Source organism: Egretta garzetta, unplaced genomic scaffold, assembly GCF_000687185.1.
Source record: "Egretta garzetta isolate BGI_Z169 unplaced genomic scaffold, ASM68718v1 scaffold435, whole genome shotgun sequence".
Lineage (NCBI taxonomy): Eukaryota > Metazoa > Chordata > Aves > Pelecaniformes > Ardeidae > Egretta > Egretta garzetta.
The window spans coordinates 262,500-276,046 of record NW_009259691.1 but is presented as its reverse complement, the minus strand read 5'-3'; positions in this window follow the sequence as shown (position 1 = coordinate 276,046).

Here is a 13,547-nt window from a genome sequence, read left to right as displayed (position 1 = left end):
AAGGGAAACAGCCAATTTTGTCTACCCTTTCCCTATATTTATTAAATTAATGACTGAATGAACCGTGGTGTTCCCCCCTGCTCTTGCCACCCTCTGCTTGAAAGCAGCACATGAATACAAAATGAGTGATCAGGCACTTGGAAAGCTTTGCAATCTCTCCGTGAACTCCCATTCCCTCCTCAACGTAAGGATGCTTGATCTTCTCTGGTACTGCTCTCAAGCCCTCACTGCACGCCATGATGAAAATGAGGTAAAACGGGCTCTGACGCACTGCGTAGGCAGCTGATAATCACCCACTGCAGAAACCTGCAGCAAGGCTTTCAACGCCTGCGCAAGATGTGAGTCTTCTTCAGCCATGGTGTAGCCAAACGTGGTGAGGATTGGAAGCCTCAGGCTTTGGGTGGAAGTGAGCAACCTGCGCTTAATAAAGTCACGTTGCCTGCAGCTCTCTGTCAGTGAGGAGTCACATGCATGTCTGATACGATCATGCATCCTAATCAGTCCCCTCTGCTGTTAACGCACTCCCTTGGCTTACCCCATATTGAGATCTTGCCTGTAACCCCATCTTTCTGAGTTTTCAGCCAAACCATGGTATCTACAGGGAAGTAGAGCCTTCAGCAACATCGCAGGTTGCAGCTTGTATTCCCCCACCTGTATCATTGTGGATACACCCCTCCCCCCCCCCCAGTGAAGACATTGCATAGAGTCCAGCTGTTGACTAATCTCCAGCTATATAATTCCATCTCCTGCCCTAAAAGCAGCTCCACCAGCGGAAGGAGAAAAGCCTGGGGGTGGGGAATTGTCCAAGACAAACATTTCTGGCATTTTGGTTGCATTGTCATTAAGCTGTTTGGAGCAATCAGGCCACATGTTACTTTCACGACAGCTGGATTTCAATGCAAAGTCCTTCTCCAACCTCTGACAACTCTGTGGGAGCTGCCATGAAGGTCAAACACTGGAAAATTCTAAGAGGGGGGACACTCCCAAATGTGACCACAGCCACAGAGAGCCCAGCCTGCCCGTTGCGATGTCCTCCTGCCCCTGGGTGAGTAGGAGGATGATGCTAAAGCTTCCCATAGAGGGTTGAGTGGAGCAGCCTGAGGTATCAAGGCCTTAGGAAGAGGGGGGGCAAGGAAGGCTTATCCTGGGCTGTATATCACTGACAGTAGGTGATCTGGTGCCACGTGCTCAGCAGGAGAGTGATCTGCACAGCCCAGGGCAAGCAGCGCTGCTATGACCGCACGTCTGTTGCCCACCCAACTCTGGTGACAGAATGGAATGTAATCTGTGTGCTTACATTCAGAGATTAAAGACAACAACGGGCTCCAACAGGACATGCTATCTGGCGATGGAGAACAAAAAAGGATGTGTATGTAAAATGGCCTGGCAGCAGTGCACAGGAGGTACAAGCAGACTCATTTTCTCCTGCGGGCAGCACAGAAAGGGATTACTACCGGCGGGAGGGAGGCAGGAATAGGGAGAGAGCAATTAGGAGTCCAGATGTCTACTCTCTACATACAGTTTCCAAGGGCTTTGGAAATAAAACAGAAAAAAAAATACTGTGCCACAAAGTCAGGCGTGTGGAGTCCACATTTATTGAGGACTGAAGTTGTGTTATGTGACCTTAAGCAAAAGCCAGACTAAGTCTCCCCAGCCTTCTCCAGCACCTGTGAACCTGAGGGGCAGATTTTGCAGAGCTGAAAGCCGGTCCTTCCCTCCCACTGGGATGCAGCTGTCTAAATGTCTTGGTCTCTCTTAAGAGATTTCAGAGTAGAGGGTGGGAAAACTGTAAGGGAAGCAGGGGCTGGTACGATCCCCTCCTTCACGGTTTTGGCAGCTACAGTCCGTATTGGAATAAGTCAACCCATTCTGGAACCTAAGTGCAAAAAGGGGCAAGCTTAGGTTGGCCACAGTATAGTTAGTCAGAATTTAAATAGTATTGTAAATAGTATTCAAGCTTAATTAGGGCTAAGAGAAGGAATGCCAAAATGCCAGCGGCTGCCTTGCCTTACCCCTTAGAGGAATATGACTCCTGACACTAGCAGACTAGAAGAAAGAAATAGTTTAGAAGCACTGATGCCTTCCAAACACCAGGTGCAGCACTATCAGGATCTTACTGAGACCACGATTGACCTTTTAGCTCCTTTTTGTGTCTTTTCTCATGGGAGGTACCAGTAATCTCTGCCGTGATGAAAACAGAAAGGCTGCCATCTGCGTGTGCCCAAAGGTTTACGACATAAGAGTAGAAGAAACAAAGCCAAGCGGCACTCTTCTTGCTACCGCTCCCCTGCTCCCTTCTCGAAGCCACTTTCCGTATCCTTAGAGATGCTGTCCTGCTGGTGGCAAGCAGCGAGGTGGGAGCCCGTCACAGGAGAATGTGCCAACGTTTCCTATTTTACTTACTGCCAGCTGACGGCGGAACAGAAAATCACCCCTAGCCAGTCAGCATAGGAAAGTTACTTTTTAAGCGATGTGCGCTGCACAGTATATGGAGGCTGGGATCAGTGGAGGACAATAGAAATCCAAATTGACAGCACACTAATAATTGTTGGCATTAACTAATCAGATGGGATTTTAAAGTTCACACTGTGAACATTGATATTTTCTGTGTGATGGGAAGACAGTTTGAACTGATATTTTTTCCTATTAATAAGTGTTTGAAAGGCTGTTAGAAGAAATTATTGCTGCAGTAATCAGAGCTCTCTGTGTGAAATCGCTTCATAGGCTTTGAGTTTCATAAAGCATGAGATAGTCTGTATTGAAAATAGTATGAGCCTTTACCTGGCTGCCTAATAACAACGTGAAAGTTATCTTTGCTTTAAATCATCTTTTAATTCATTCACTAATATGCTGTTTTCATGATAATCTCTGGAAGATGGGCAGGGCCCAGGGCAAGGCTGCTGAAGAGATTTGGGGCGTTTCTGCCACCCCCCACCGATGGGCAATATCTCTGCCCTCCTGCCTCGCCCCTCTGCAGACTCCGCCAGGTGGTACTCTGCCGGGATGGAGCTGCCCATGTAGGCAACTATCCCGGGGCTCTGACGAGGGGAACAGGAGCAAAGGATGCCAGCGCTGTCTCTTTCCGATAAAACCACTCAATGCCACGGGCTTATATGCCTGCAGCCCCGAGGGACCCTGCATCAACACTGGAGGGGGTGCGGTTATGCTTGTTCAAGCAAACACTGTCGCCTTTCTCTTCTCACTAATGAAGGTCAAACCATACCAGATTTAATGGCATCTTTAGACTACGGTGCACATTGGGTCAGACATCTCCCTGTGTTTTCACAGGTGTTTGATACATCAGCTAGGGTGTATGGGAGAGCCCTGCTCAGTGCTTACAAACAAACCTGTTGGCTCGTAAAGATGAGAATGTTCTTAGAGCCACTTAGGTTGGAAAAGACCTTAAGATCGTCAAGTCCTTGCCCTAACACTACCAGGTCTGTTTCTCGAGCGTGCAGCAGTTGTGTGATTAGTGCACACAATGTAGCATCAGGTGGCTACGCACAAGGGCTTCCAGCTTGGACTGGGGGAAAATGTTATTCCCATTTCCCAGAGTGGAGTGGAGACTAATGCTGTAACTTGTACTGATGGTCAACAACGCTGTGCTAGCTACTGCATGAGAAATCCAAACCAACCTTCCCTCTGCCAAAGAATTACATCTATGACATAATACACCTACAGTGTTATGCAAGAAGGGGTCTGGAAATGAGCATTTGACACTCAGTCCATATCAGAATAGATCTTCAGTCAAGAAAAAAGCAACTGTTAACACCTTCTGCTCTTCCTTCCCAGCAGCCTGCTGCAGGGGTGAGCAGATTCACCCCCACTTCAAATCAAAGCCTTTTGTTTTCTCCTTGTGTTTCCCACTCTCCTTTCTGCCTTTACATTATGATCAATACATTCTAAGCTTAGGGAATATTATCAGAGCCATGATTACAACCTCTAACATTATAATCCATAGGGTTGCTGGGAGCATTAGAACATCCAGGATAAATTAATTCAGTGTAAGTAAAAGCTTTGAAGCTAGGAGCATCACCAGGCTTTTGAAGCTTAAGCCCTGTTTAGATTACTTGATTAAAGTAGGTCCAAAGCTTCACCAATCAATATATTTTTCTTAGGAGCAGTGTTGATACAGAAGCATATTTAATTGGATCTGCAGTACCCCGCCCAGAGGATGGTCCTTCAGAGCAGAACGACATAACGTGCATGGGAGGGAGAGGGGCAAAATCATCACCGTGGTTTTGTGTGTGCCTGCAGAGATTACTTGCAGCAGTGTACAGAATAGCCTGTGTAAAAGGAAAAGGGAAATGACAAGAAAATTACAGGCTTGGAAAAGAAGTAACTGAAGCTTCTATTAGTCTAAAATTGTAAAAAAAAGACCAAATGTAAATAGACATACCTACAGACGTGCATCATTAAAAGGACAGCCCTGCTCTGCAGCCAGTTTAAGTTTTGCTGCCAGCTTCAGAGTAGCCAGGACTGATGGTTTGGTTACCTGGATGGATGACAGCATCTCTTACGAGATAACCAGCTTTGTACCCCTGGGCCAATACTGACAAAAAGGTAACTCATTGTACTAAAATTAAGAAAAGTTTAGCCTGACCACTAGATCACAGTTGAGAAATGCCAAAAATACAACCATTTAATGAAATTTTTTGTCACACAAGAATACGAATATGCAATGGGTGCAACAGGTAATGGGGGTGCGCACACATTTAGTTTTGCTCCTCTTGCTTCCTTGCTTTACCTTCAGATTTAGCTGCAGCTGTTTGGTGAGTCACGTATAAAATTTCCTTCAAGCAGGGATCCGGGCAGGGCAAAGCAGGGGCTCGAGTCAAATCAAAGACCACCCACAGAAGTGTTTTGCTTTTTTCAGAGAAGGGAACACCTGTTTTATGTCAGCAGAGTACAGATGAAGTTAGTGGTGTCGTTGGCAGAATTGGGAGCAGCCCTCTGGTTAGGGGCTGCTGAAGCCTTGGCTACACGGGGAACAGCTTGGCAAAAAGTCCTTGAGATCCTAGGTCCACCCAGCAGACAACGGAGCTTGCCCACTCAGCTCTGCGCCGAGCAGGCAGGAGGTGACCTCCAGCCATGAGCTGCTCTGGTCGGAAGGAAGCCGTCCACGCATGAGGTAGGCCTCCAGGGCTGCACAGAATGGGAAACCACGGCTTTGATACCAGCACTGGTGATTAGAAAGAAGGTTGTCGTTTGTATCCTGATGGAAACCATAATCCATTTAGATTTCTAATTGGACTTGATTAGACTTTTAGACAACTTTTTTGCAGCAGCAATTTAAGTAAATTAGTTATATTTTTCCAGCCTAGTGAATAGATTAGACGAGCAAATCGTGTGCTAGCTTCATGGCACAGTATACCCCATCTGCAATGCCTAAGAGCCCCATAGCTCTTTAGGGAGCACTGTGAGGCCCTACTCCAGCGCAGGCAACGGTGCCTGAGGAGACAGGGACCTCTCCAGCCAGGGCCTGGCCCCAGCACTTGAGCAAGGGGAGCTGGACACTCACCAGGTTCTACCAAGAATCCAGATCCCATCAGGCAACTTTGTGCTTATGAGGCAGTGCCGGATTCAAGCTGGGAAGTTGATCAGCTGGTCAGAGTCAGGTCCAGTGATGGTAACCAGGGTCAGTGATTGCTGGGCAGGTCCTCAGTGACAAGGCAGGTCTGGGGTGAAGCTGGGAAGTCAGTCCAGGTTCTGGATCAACAGGATCCATGGCCAGGCACAGGCATGGCTGTGGCTGAGCTGGAGACTGGTACTCCTGCAGCATGGTTCAGGCAAAGACTGACAGCCCAGGGCTGAGCTGAAATGGGGCTCCTGGGTCCATGGCAGGAGTGTAGCTAGAGACCCCAGATGAGGCTGGCCAGGACCATTGAGGTCTGATAGTGCCCTGACTTTAAATCTGATTGTGAAAGACAAATGTTTGCTTTTTCATTTCAGCAAGAACCTCAGTTTGGAGCTGGTGTTTGCTCATGTCATGATGGTAAACATGTCACCTGCAGGAAAAGCTCACAAAGAGATGACATGAGCATGCTAGGATACTTTTATGTCTATAAAGGATTTTGCTCTGGAGCATCCACCCCTGCACTGAAACCTGGAGCATAGCACAGGGCGGGTTATCTTAGAGAAGTGCAGGTGTTCACTTAGAAGACAATGCGAGGCAGCGCACCCTTGCTGTGCCATGTTAAGGATCTATGCAGAAAGCAATTTCTGCCCATTTACATAGGACTCCTTGACCAGCACAGCTGCTGTCTGGCCTGCTGCCCCTCTGGCACAGCACAGAAGTCCCCCATGGAGAGTGAAGTGCAATGGTACCTGAAGTGTCTCACAGGCACTGATCATCCCTGCTGCTGGTGCAAGACGACGAGTGCTCTAAGTACATGGTCCTGCTGATGTCTACACAGCAATGCCACGCCGAGACATCAGAGCTGGTCCTGAAAGAGCCTTCCTGCTTATTCTCGAGGTAGCCGAGCCCCGCTGCTCAGAGCCCAGCACGGCTGGGATGTGCTGACCTGTCCCCCGGGGAGTTCATTCGGCACCCACCGCCTTGTGTGCCTGCACCCGGGGTCCCACCAACCAGTCTCCTGTCCTCCCCGCAGCTTGAGAGGGGTTAGCTCTGGCAGGCTGAAGATTTGCTTCACGATTTGGCACTGGGAAATGGTTTGTATGTTGCACCACATCCCCACACGCCTCCCTGGATGTGTAACTAACTTCCACATTCAGAGTCTGGGTAAGCGTGAGCCACAGCACAAGAGAAAGTACAAGCCTCTGTTGCCAGAGGTGACTAAAACCAGCCAGGACGTGCCATGTATTTAGAGGCAATAAATCCACACAGTACTTGCCTCCATGACAGACAGAGATGGAGACAAGAACTTCGCAGTTTGAAAGTGCAAACCCAGAGATAGACAGGCAGTGAGATGTTGCGGATAATGTCGGTAATTGGGACTGGGGTCTTTTCCATGAGTTCATACATCAGCAGAAGCCCAAGCAGGTGAAACCCAGCAGCCTGATAAGGCTCGCTGGTAAGCAGATGCAAACAATTTAGTAAGATTCACAGGTAAGGAGATGCAAACAGAACACCTGGCCCAGATGAAAAAATTTTTAGGGGAGGACCCTCGCAGCTGATTACCCCTTCCTGGGGCAGCCCCTTTGCAGCCCTGCTCACGCCGCAGCTCCAGGCTCTGTCCATCTCCCTACCCAGGTGTGGGCTGAGCCTTCACCCCAGAATCCCAGCCCAGGCTCCCATGAAAAATTTCCGTCTTGACAACATTTCTCTCCCCTTTGGCAGCCCCTTTGCAGCCTAACTCGTACTGGGGCTCCAGGCTTTTTCTGTGTCCTAATCCTAACCTTAACATTAGGGGTGGGCTAAGTCTCATCCAACAAACCCTGGCCATGCCCCAGTGAAAAACTTCTGAGGGGCTAATCCTTCTGGCAGCCCACCCTTTCCTTTGGCAGCCACTTTCAAGCTTCTCCTTTTGTCTCAAAAAAAAATCTGTATTTTATAGTAACATGTCTTCTTTCTAAAATGAAATATGTTTGTCTGTTTATTTTTATATGCTTCAGACAGTTGTCCTCATACTGAGCTCTCATGTATTTTAGTGGCATTTACAGCCTACATGAATAAACAACTGGAGGCACTTGAAGGGATACAAGCTTTGTCTGCCTTTGAGCAAATTTTCTTCTGCCCCTGAACCCTGAACCAGAAATTATTAGAATTCTACCTTGCAAACACAGCCAGGCACAAGTTATTACTTGGCTGATGCAAGATGAATTGCTTAAAAAGAAAAATAAAATCTCCCAACTCTTGGAAATAATTAACCCTTTTTTTTGACCACTGCTACTTAACCCTAAACCAGGCCACCCAATGTAGGCTTCAAAGCCTGGCAACTCACAGCTTCTTGGCCGTGCCCAGTCCTTGGCTTCTTGAGCAGTGGCCTGTCCTATGGACTGGGGTCCCTGGTCTGATCCCTCCGGTCACTGTAAACACCACTGTCGATGGAGCTGCTATTACCAGTGTGGTGGAGGTGACGGATTTGCTTGCAGTTAGATGCATTGTCACAGCCTATTAATTTTACTGCAGCCTCATTTGAAGGGAGTGGTAAAGCAGCAGGGCAAGCAAACAGCTACCGTCTGCGTGGTAAATGCCCAAGCAATTAGGCTTCGTGTTCACCACACTTAAGCAGCCCCCTGTTTTCACTCCAGCTCACTAAAGCAAACACAGTGCCTGGGTAAGGTGAGACCTTTCAAGGAGGTCAGATGCTGGGTTAAGTCAGGGGGCTCTCTTTGCAAATAGCTGTAAAAACAGAGGTAGATAAGAAAAAATGGTGAAAGGCACTTAGTACCCAGATTTCACGATTGAGGCAGTCATCCTGCCACCACCTAAGGCATGGTTCAGTTGCCCGATATGAAGCAGAACAGGATAGTGAGGAAGATGAAAGGAGGATGGCGACACGACTTTTCAGCAGCAGAGCTGTATCCTGATGCAGTACCTGGGAATGCATTGATAATTCTCTTCTAAGTCATTTAACAAGTGGAATAGTTTCAAGGTGTGATTTTTGTTCTCACATCAGCAGTCATCAGTCTCCATCCAGCCCACTGGAGGTAACAGCGTTTAGCCTAACTGAGGTTCAGAAAAGCCCTCCAGGCAGTTTCTTTTACCATCATTTAACTTCGGTACCTGGTGAGGAAGCCACAGAAGGCAGCTGGGCCAGGAGCAGCTGCAGTGCCGGGATGGTGGCAGCGGTGGCATGGACCAGGCAGCCACGATGCTTTGGAGTAGGCAAGATGCTTTTGAAAGTGGTGAGGAAGAAGTCCCTCAAAACCAAAAGGTCTAGCAGAGACAAAGCCATGCTGGCTTCCTACATCAGATGCCGGGCGCTTGCTTCTGACAGGGCTTCCTGCCCAGACCTTTCCCCATGGCTCCTGGACGCCTCGGGCAGCACCGGGAACCTCTCATGCAGTCACCTTTTCCTCCTCGGCAGCCAGCAGGAGCTTCCCTTCCCTTTCCCCTCCCTTCCCCCCTACTTTGCTTGCAAAGCTCAGCAGTTCAAAATGGCTGACTGAACGCTGTTTGCAGCCTTTTAGGCAATATTCCCCGTATCCATTTTTTTTTTTTTTTGCATGGTGGATCACCAGCTAGGCCTCGCTGCGGGCATGACTCCTCCCCACCACCGCGCCAGGAGGAGATGGCAGGCGGTGGCCACCAGGCACAGGAGCTGGGTCTCTCCCCCTGACTGATGAGCTGCTGCTGACAACGCTGGATTACGCAAAGCCAGTTGTATTTGATTACACCCCAGGTAGCGTGGCTTCTGTGACTGAGCCGGTGAATGAACTGGATTGGAATAAGCGAGTATATTAATTAGTATGCTGATAGCAGAATAAAGCTATTTTTAAAATCACTGAGCAGCACTGCTCCTTACTATGATTGCAAGGATTATGTAAGATGGTGATTAAAATCAGGTCCCTGCATCACAGACTGATCTGCGTTTGAGAGATGCAAAAACAAAGCTGCAAAGGAATGAGAGGAGGCTGTATTATTTTAAAAGGCTCTGTGTTTGCCTGTCCTAATTAAGGGCAAAGTAGTTATATCATCAGCCTCTTCGTTGTCACTCTAACTCATCCTACCTTTTTCTTTTCTATTTTGCCAATAAGCTATTTGTTTTCTAAGATGGGGTGTGTACATATGGAAATGTCAGCTCAGGAGGAATCTGCTGCGTCATCCAACAACACGCAGCTGAGTTACAGGGTGTCCCTAACCCGCGGCTCCTGGCTCCAAAGCTGCACCTAGCAAAAGTGTTTTCCTCCTGTTTTTTGGTGTGCTAACATTCATTTAGAAAAGCAGGAGAAGAAAAAATGGCTGTGCTATCTTTTTATATTGTCTAACTGATTGAAAACAGACAGGTAACAAGAAGTTGTGTCTCCGCAGCAGGAAGATCCTGCATTTACAGGAGCAAGCTACCAAAAAAAGATGCTGTTGTTTTCAATGACAGTTATTTGGGAAAAGCCTCTAGAAACCGATTGTCATTAAGGACCTGGAGAGAACATCGCTCATGATGATAAGCAGAGATTTTAAAATTTGGCATTTACAGTCTCCTGCGCTGTAATGCTGAGATTGCTGTATATACACAATCATTATTTGATTTCTTCCACCACGGTGAATAACATCACTGCTGATCAAATGTAAAGCAGCAACCAATCCTAATGCAAATAGAAATATAAACAAAACCTGCAGATTTATAGGCAATCAAAATTATGTCAAATAGCGTAAGATTAAAAGCTGAGTGTGTGTTTGTTATTAATTCTGACAGATGTTTGCCGGAGAGTGTTTTCCACGGAGTTTCTCACCATTGTTAATCATCTGTATTTTACAATGAAGTCTAAAGACTCTTTAATTATCTTGTGTGGATTGAACATGCCCCGTCAAAGCACCACGCTGAGTTAAAGATGAAGATTTATTCCTTTATAATATTTGCTTAAGAAGGAGACGTCACACAAACCATTGTTGTTTGATTTCCTGGCCAATACGGGATCTGGTGTACACAGAACAAAGCCTTTTGTCGTTATTTCCACTCTCTTCTTTCTTTCTGGGCAGCTTCAGCAGACAGCACGCACACGCGCGCAGAGGGGTCAAACGCAGCCTCTTCATGGGGGGGGGCTCAGTAGTCACAGATGTTGTTGTGTAAAGAAACAAATTGAATGTGGAGGCCATGCAGACTTCGGCATTTTGTGTGCACCCATTTCGCACAAGACACCCACTAGGTACCTGCCTCTGCAAACAAGCCGGGTGAGCCTGGGGAGCCACGGCTTCTCCTGAGTGCCCCCACCAGGTGAGGTCTGCTCTTCTGGCTCTCCTTTGGATCCCAAAGCCTTGCGCCTCCGGCCACGCAGAGGCTCAGCCTCAGCAAGGAGCCTGCAGGGGTGTCCGGATGGGGATGCGTGGAAGCTCTGCCATCCCCGTGGGAAGTGCCCTGCCTGGGCTGTTGGGACTTCTGTGGCCAAAATCTGCAATGTAAAAGCTCTCAGTCCTGTGCATGCCTTGCATGACGCACTTGCTTACACAAGCACACGCTTACACAAGCACACGCTTACACAAGCACACGCTGACACAACCACATCTATTTGTACGCGGTGAGGAGGGGCAGGCACCCTGCTGTTACACTTCACCTGGGGACTATGAAAGGGGAGATGCACAAGGGGCTGGGAGCACAGAGCCAGCCGCCCCGGGGCCGGTGCCCAGCCTCAGCCCCGAGGACACGCTGGTGCTCTGCTGCTGCCCCCTGCAGCCCCCAAGGGCTCCGTCCCCCAGCGCAGCCATGGCGCCTGCCCCACCGGGTTTCTCAGGGCCAGGGCAAGCCCTGAGTGGGCCAAACGCCACTGCCACTGTGGCTGACTGAGGTGCTGAGGGACTGAGGTGCTGCAGTGGCCAGGAGGGACCAGATTTTGGCATGGGGGTGGCAGCACCACTCATGTGGAAGCTGGACAGGAGCCACCTGAGCTGGTCACTGCCGGTTCCAGCCAGCCAAGGGCTGAGGTCAAGAACAGGGAGGAAGGAGGCTGTCGGGTGCCACCGCCGTGGGCAGTCAGAGGAGCAAGGGATTCTCCTCCTCGGGTGCAGGTGATAAAGGAGCCAGCAAAGGGAGGGCTGCTGGAGACCCACTTGTGGTCAAAAGGGGTCTCTGTACCCTTGAGGGACTGCAGCCCATGGGCCCTGCATGCCAGGGCAGGATTGCCCAGGAGTGACTGTGGCCCACGTGCCACCCATGCTGGAGCAGGGACATCCCTGAAGAGCGAGCAGCAGAGGAACCAAGCATGCCCAAAGCATCTGGACAATCAGCGGGCACCAAAGAGCAGCAGAAAGCACTGGTACATTAAATCACTTCAACTTCTTGTGCTGCCCAACGGCTTGCCAGGGGTGTTTTGACAAACTGACCTTAACCTGTGATGGAAATAAGGGCATTGGGGTCAGAGAGGAGGTAGGACAGGTGTTTATAGAAGTGGTTGGTTGTTTCAGTCCTTTCTAAATACCCAAACAAGCGATCAGAAGTCAGTGTTAATTGTAACGAAGTAAAACTCGCAACTTGAGACTGTTTTGCCCATGACAGGCAAATTGCAAGGTTGCAAAAAAGCCTGTAGCACAACTGGGATTCAACTTATCTCAAGTAGTATGCCTGATCTAAACAGTATAAGGCCCTCATGTAACGCCCTGTGCTGAAACAAGCCCAAGACCAGTCTCTTGGCTGGCTTGCATATAAAGGCTAAAACATTTTCTGTGGCGTCTGCAGGTCTCCCTGCTCCTCTACACGTCGCTACGGATCCATCCGTGCTGTGTGATACTTGATTAACTGGCAGCAGATGGGAGGGGGGGATCCATTAGAGGAAGATGCTCCAGAGCAGAGTTAAGTGTTTTTTCCTTCTCACCAGTCTCCTCTCATCTTGTCTCCTTGGCTGAGGTTTTTTTTTCCTCCTCTTTGTTCCACTGCAGAGGCAGTGGATGCTGGGGACAGGTTACAGACTGAAACTTTCTCAGGCAACACACTGAAGTATCAATTGCCTGGTCAGATACTGGGGCTGGGCATTTTTATGCTCTTTCGTGTGTACCTTGGACATGTTTCTTCTGCCCCACTCCCCCCAGGACCTGTTTACCTCCATCTTGTCCCTCAGGTGCCTACTGCGGTGGTCTCCCATACCGACTGCTCAGGATGGTGTTGGGACAAGGGAGGGGGACACTTTTATAGCTCCAGGTCAGCTGGAGTTCCAGCTCCAGCAGCCACACGCTGTCACTACACAGCCCAGAAACCATCCTCCCCTGCTTCAGCAGCATCTCAAACCAGGGGTGGGAAACATTTTAGTTTAAGAAGAAGAGCAAGGGGGCTTATTTTCTTCTCAATCCTTTTAAAAGTTTCATCTATGGATACATAAGGCTGTTCATAGAATACTGTGTTCCCAAAACCACAGTGTTTAGGGAATTATTTGTAAGATTTTAATATTCGGTTTAATTGGAGAAAGCTATGAGGCAATTAGTATTTTTTTATACCTTCTATTATTGACTCTCTGAAGATGTGACTTGTGCACTGTTTTCAGCCATAGACTTAGGTTGGATCGCTGGACCTGTACAGCCTGAATGGGCTGTTTTTTAGCACCGTTGAACAAAGAGCATTCCCGATTCCTGCAGCAGCCCAAGGTGACCAGGGAGGTGCCATGTATTTGAAGAGCAGGATACCTCCTAGGTGGTTATGGACGGAGTCAGTTTAGGCGAATAGCTTTGAAGCCCTCAGCTCTACAGAATTTCCTCCTGCAAACAGTCCCTTCATGCCCCAAGGTAAAGGAGTAATGTGGCAAAAGAATTAAAAGAGTTCTGGTGCTGCAGAAACCAGAATAAAGCCTGGGGAGGGTTGATGCAAAGATTACAAAGCAAGGTTTTTCAGGATGTCACATATATACCTCTAGACATGTCTTATTACTTAATCTCTTCCAATTGTTGCTAATTTAAAAAAAAAAAAAAGATACAATTCCCAGTGAAATCAGCTTTGTTTCCA